A 5,000-nucleotide genomic window follows, 5' to 3' on the forward strand; every position below is an offset into this window, starting at 1 on the left:
CGACCGCGTTTTCCACAGACCCAGCTTCGCGTTCACCTTGGCGATCCTCTCAGTCCAGTTGTTGGTCTCGTTGTCCTGGCTCTGGAAGGAAACCCCCAGTATTCTGAGGGGCTCCGGGCAGAGCTCGAGACCCTCCGGCGCCGTCGTCCTGTGCTTCCAGGGCCCGAAGAACTTCAGTTTGCTCTTTCGGCGGTTGAGCTTCGACCCCGAGGCTCTGGAGTATTGCTCCATGACCTGCAGGGCCCTCCTCAACCCCCTGTCCGACCTCAGGAACAGCGTCGTGTCGTCGGCGTACTGGGAGATCTTCAGGGTTTCCCCCGCGCCTCCCGGTATCTCCAGGCCGTCGATGACGGGGTCCCGTCTCACCGCCTCTGCTAAGGGCTCTGTGAAGAGAACATAGAGAAGGGGTGAAAGGGGGCAGCCCTGTCGTACTCCGGATTCCTGGGGAATGAAATCCCCCAGGTTTCCGTTCACGTTCACTCTGCTGCCCACGTCAGAGTACAGAATCTGAATCCAGCGGCTGAAACTCTCTCCGAAACCGAAGCGTTCCAGCACCCTGAACAGATAGCTGTGGTTCACTCTGTCGAAGGCTTTCTCCTGGTCCAGGCTGACCACCATCATGGGCACGTTCCGGTCCTCGGCCCAGGCGATGGCGTCTCTGGTCAGCTGGAGGTTCCAGCTGACGGATCGCCCCTCCACCCCACACGTCTGGTCGCTGTGGATGATGTGGGGGAGGGCGGTTCTCAGTCTGCCGGTCAGGAGCTTGGACAGGATCTTTACGTCCACGCAGAGCATCGTGATCGGCCTCCAGTTTTTGAGGTCGGCGGCGTCTCCGCCCTTGAAGAGCAGGGAGATGACGCCCTCCCTCATGGTGTCTCCGAGTTTCCCCCGGCGGAAGATCTCCTGCGCCACTTCCACCAGATCTGCCGCCAGGGTGTCCCAGAAGCAGGTGTAGAATTCCTTGGGGAGTCCGTCCGGCCCCGGCACCTTGCCATTCTCCATGGACAAGAGTGCCGCCTTCAGCTCCTCGGCCGTGATTGGACCCTCCAAGTCCTCCCTCACCTCCTCCGGTACTCGTGCCGTCAGCCCCTCCAGAAAAGCATCGCCTGCCTCCACCTCCGTCTGCTTCTCTGAAAAGAGCTCCGTGTAGAAAGCGGTGGCCGCCTCTACTTTGTCGCTCTCGTCCAGCACTTCCTCTCCATCTCCCCGTCTCAGGCTGTGGATCACCCTCTTTTTCTGGGCTCCCCGGACCTGGTTGAAGAAATAGGAGGAACAGGTTTCATTATTTTCGTAATGCTCCCTCTGTGCTTTGACGAGGAAAGCCTTGGCTTTCTCCGTGTGCAGTCTGCGGAGCCTCTCCTTCAGGTCCCGTGCCCGGGCTGAATTGAAGGCTCCTCCCCCGTTAGCCGAGCTGTACTCCTCCTCGAGTTGCCTCTGGAGTCGTGCAGCTTCCTTCCTCTCCCTGGCCGCCTTCCGTCTGCAGTACGTCTGCGCCAGGGTTCGGGTCCTGTCCTTCACCGACTCCCACCATTCCACCACGGAGCTGTAGCCGTCTCTCAGGTCTCCCCAGCTCGCGTAGTCTTTCCGGAACAGTGCCCTGAAGTCGTCTTCCTCCAGTATCTCCCGGTTCAGCTTCCAGTACCCACGACCGAATGCCGGCAGGCTGGTGTTAGCCACCACCGTCAAGCGCTCGTGGTCGGAATACCACGCCGGGGACACCGTCGCCGACTCCAGGGAGCAGGTCGTGTGCACGAAGATGTAGTCCAGGCGGCTGCACACTCCCCGGGAGTTCTTCCAGGTCGGTCCGGCGTCGTTCGGGCGGCACCGTCTGAAGCCGTCTACTAGGGAGAACTGCTTGAGTAGCGACTCCAGCTCTGCCGAGCTAGCGTCGCTCCCCTTCTCCCGGTCGACGTTGAAGTCCCCGCCGAGCACCACCTGTCTGTTAGTGGTGCAGCAGCTGGCCAGGTCAGCAAACACTTCCTTCCGGATAGAGGGTTCCGTCGGAGCATAGACGTTAATCGCTCTCAACTTCTGCCCCCTCCAGTCGATGTCTGCGACCAGGATCCGGCCCTGCACCACCGAGAAGGAGGAAACCAGCGTCATCTCTGGGTTCCCGAGGAGGATTCCCACTCCGGAAGAGTGGACCCCTCCTACGCTCCAGCATGATTCTCCCTTCGTCCATTCCCTGGTGAATGTCAGCTTGTCGCTTTCATCCTTCAGGTGGACCTCCTGTAAGAAACAAACTGAGAAAGACTTTGAGGCCAGATCATGAAAGACTCCCCGTCTTTTCACTGGGTCTCTCAGCCCTCTCACGTTAGTTGTCAAGAAGGTTAGTTTCACAGTCATGGTTAAACTAGTGAAAAGTAAACCTCCTCTCTGTACTTACAGTATAAACTTGGGAGTCTACATCTGGGCACTGTTTAGCCTAGATGTAACTCCTCTCGTTCGGGTCCTGGGGGGAATATACTGGGCTCCCTCCGGGTTTCGCTGGGGACTGAAGAGAAAACATGCTGGACAGGTCCAGCCCTACCATCAGTCCGGGCTCCAGGGCGGCTTCAAAATAATCCTCGTCGTCCTCGAGGATACTCTCAGCCACCGCTTCGGGGAGGCTCCTTTCTTCCCTCTCTCGGGGGGTTTCGGGGGCCTCCAGTTTCTCCTGGGCCTCGGGGGAAGGGGGCTCCAGTTCCTGGGCTGCCTCTTCCTTTTGTCCCTGGGCCTCGGGGGAGGGGGTTACCTCTTCCTGGGCTGCCTCCTCCTTTTGTCCCTGGGCCTCGGGGGAGGGGGTTGCCTCTTCCAGGGCTGCCTCCTCCTTTTGTCCGTGGGACTCGGGGGAGGGGGGTTCCGTTTCCTGGGCCTCGGGGGGGAGGGTTTCCATTTCCTGGAGCGCCTCCTCCGGTTGTTCCTGGGCCTGGAGGGAAGAAAGTTCCGTTTCCTCTAGGACGAGGAAACGGTTTTCCCTTACCACTCTCTTCTTCTGTCCTTCCGAAGGTGGGTCCGTCCTGGGTCTCTTCTCCCGCTTGCGCTTTCCCTTTTTGCTGGGAGTTATCCAGGTCCCTTCCTCCGGTCGGCCATCTTGTCCCTCTTCCTGGCGGCCATCTTGTGGCACCGATGCGGCTGGGGGTGTGGCCTCGGCAGTTTCGGGTCTCAGCGGGGGAGGTGCGGGTTCTTTGTTCTCAGCCCTCTCCCTTTGTCTGGAGACCGGTTTCTGCCTGCCGGCTTCCACCACCTGCGCAAACGAAGGTTTGCTTACCTTGCATTGGCGAAGGAGGTGTCCCTCGGCGCCGCATCCGTCACACTTTTTGGCTGCCCGGCAGGTTTTTGCCAGGTGCCCGTCCTCATTGCAGTTGTGACATCTGACGATGTCACATGTATTTGTCTTGTGGCCGGACCGTCTGCATTTGCTGCAGAAATCCGGCATCCTGGGGTAGTAGAGGTACCCCCTGTCGGCTCCGATGTTGAAGCGAGCCGGGGGGTGCTGGAAACCGTCAACGCCCTCTGGGTCCTCCTTCAGGAGGACTCGGTACTGGCGTTTGCCGTACCAGACGCCTTCGTCCCTGACCTCTGTCGGTTTCCCCACTACGGTTACATACCTCCCTAGGTACGCTGTTACCCGCTCCGCAGGCACGTAGGGATTGTACGTGCAAACCGTAATGGTCCTCTGGTTCGTCTTCCTCATAGGCTCCGGCCTGAAATCAGAGAAACCAGGGTGCTTACCTTTCTCCCTGACCAGTCTCGTTGCCTTTTCATACGCCGCGTCCGTGGCCATGTAGGCCTCCATGTATCTCTCTGCCTTGTTGTCCTGGAGGCAGTAGAGATCGCCGGCAACCAACTGCAAGATCCCTCGCAGGAAGGTCACGAAAAAGGCCTTAGCAGTCGGCATCGGCTCCGTCTTCTTTGTCCAGTGGAACCGGATCAAAGTTCTCTTGTCCGCCATCTCTGAGGGAGAAAAAAGGGAACAAAAGGGAAAAAAAAAAGGAGGGAAAGAGAGAGAGCAAAAGGAGCAGCGAGGGAGCCCTGGCCTTTGTCCTTGTGGGCAAAGCCCAGCGAGGTGCAGGCGCAGGAGGAGAGAGAGAGAGGAGAGCGGAAAGTGCTTCCGGGTCTCAAGGAAGAAAGCAAGCACCGCGGGCAGGCCACGTGTACCTGCTCCCAGCCAAGAGGCCAAGGAGGCAGAGAGAGAGAGGGAGAGCGAGAGAGAGAGGGAGCGGATAGCGCTTCCGAGTCTCGAGGTGGAAAGCAAGCACCGCGGGCAGGCCACGTGTACCTACTCCCAGCCAAGAGGCCAAGGAGGCAGAGAGAGAGAGGGAGAGCGAGAGAGAGAGGGAGCGGATAGCGCTTCCGAGTCTCGAGGTGGAAAGCAAGCACCGCGGGCAGGCCACGTGTACCTACTCCCAGCCAAGAGGCCAAGGAGGCAGAGAGAGAGGGAGAGAGAGAGATAGAGGGAGCGGATAGCGCTTCCGAGTCTCGAGATGGAAAGCAAGCACCGCGGGCAGGCCACGTGTACCTACTCCCAGCCAAGAGGCCAAGGAGGCAGAGAGAGAGGGAGAGAGAGAGAGAGAGAGCGAGAGAGAGAGGGAGCGGATAGCGCTTCCGAGTCTCGAGGAAGAAAGCAAGCACCGCGGGCAGGCCACGTGTACCCACTTCCAGCCAAGAGGCCAAGGAGGCGGAGCAAGAGAAAGGGGGAGGGGAGAGGAGAGGAGAGAGCAGAGAGAGAGAACGTTGATGCCGGATTCCACCCGGCTCAGCTGCTGCTTGGCCTTAACCCCCTAGGCTCAACCTAGAGCGATACCAGCTCAAGCACTCTTCAGAATCTTCGATCGCCTTCTAGACCTCTGGCAAGACAAGAACTGCGGGCATGCCACTTGAACTTGATCTTAGCCAAAAGGCCGAGACGTATCAGATATTAAACTGATAAGAACAGATACTACACTTGATCTTAGCCAAAAGGCCGAGAAGCGATGCCCGACGCCGGCCTTGGGCGGGCGCGCGGGCGTCCGGCTGGC

General features: G+C 59.3%; 1 pseudogene; it reads right to left on the reverse strand.

The window, feature by feature from the left end:
- Nucleotides 1-4,839: 4,839 nt before the first annotated feature.
- LOC138229079 (U2 spliceosomal RNA) lies at nucleotides 4,840-4,957 on the reverse strand (annotated as a pseudogene).
- Nucleotides 4,958-5,000: the final 43 nt, after the last annotated feature.

Source organism: Lepisosteus oculatus, unplaced genomic scaffold, assembly GCF_040954835.1.
Source record: "Lepisosteus oculatus isolate fLepOcu1 unplaced genomic scaffold, fLepOcu1.hap2 HAP2_SCAFFOLD_405, whole genome shotgun sequence".
Lineage (NCBI taxonomy): Eukaryota > Metazoa > Chordata > Actinopteri > Semionotiformes > Lepisosteidae > Lepisosteus > Lepisosteus oculatus.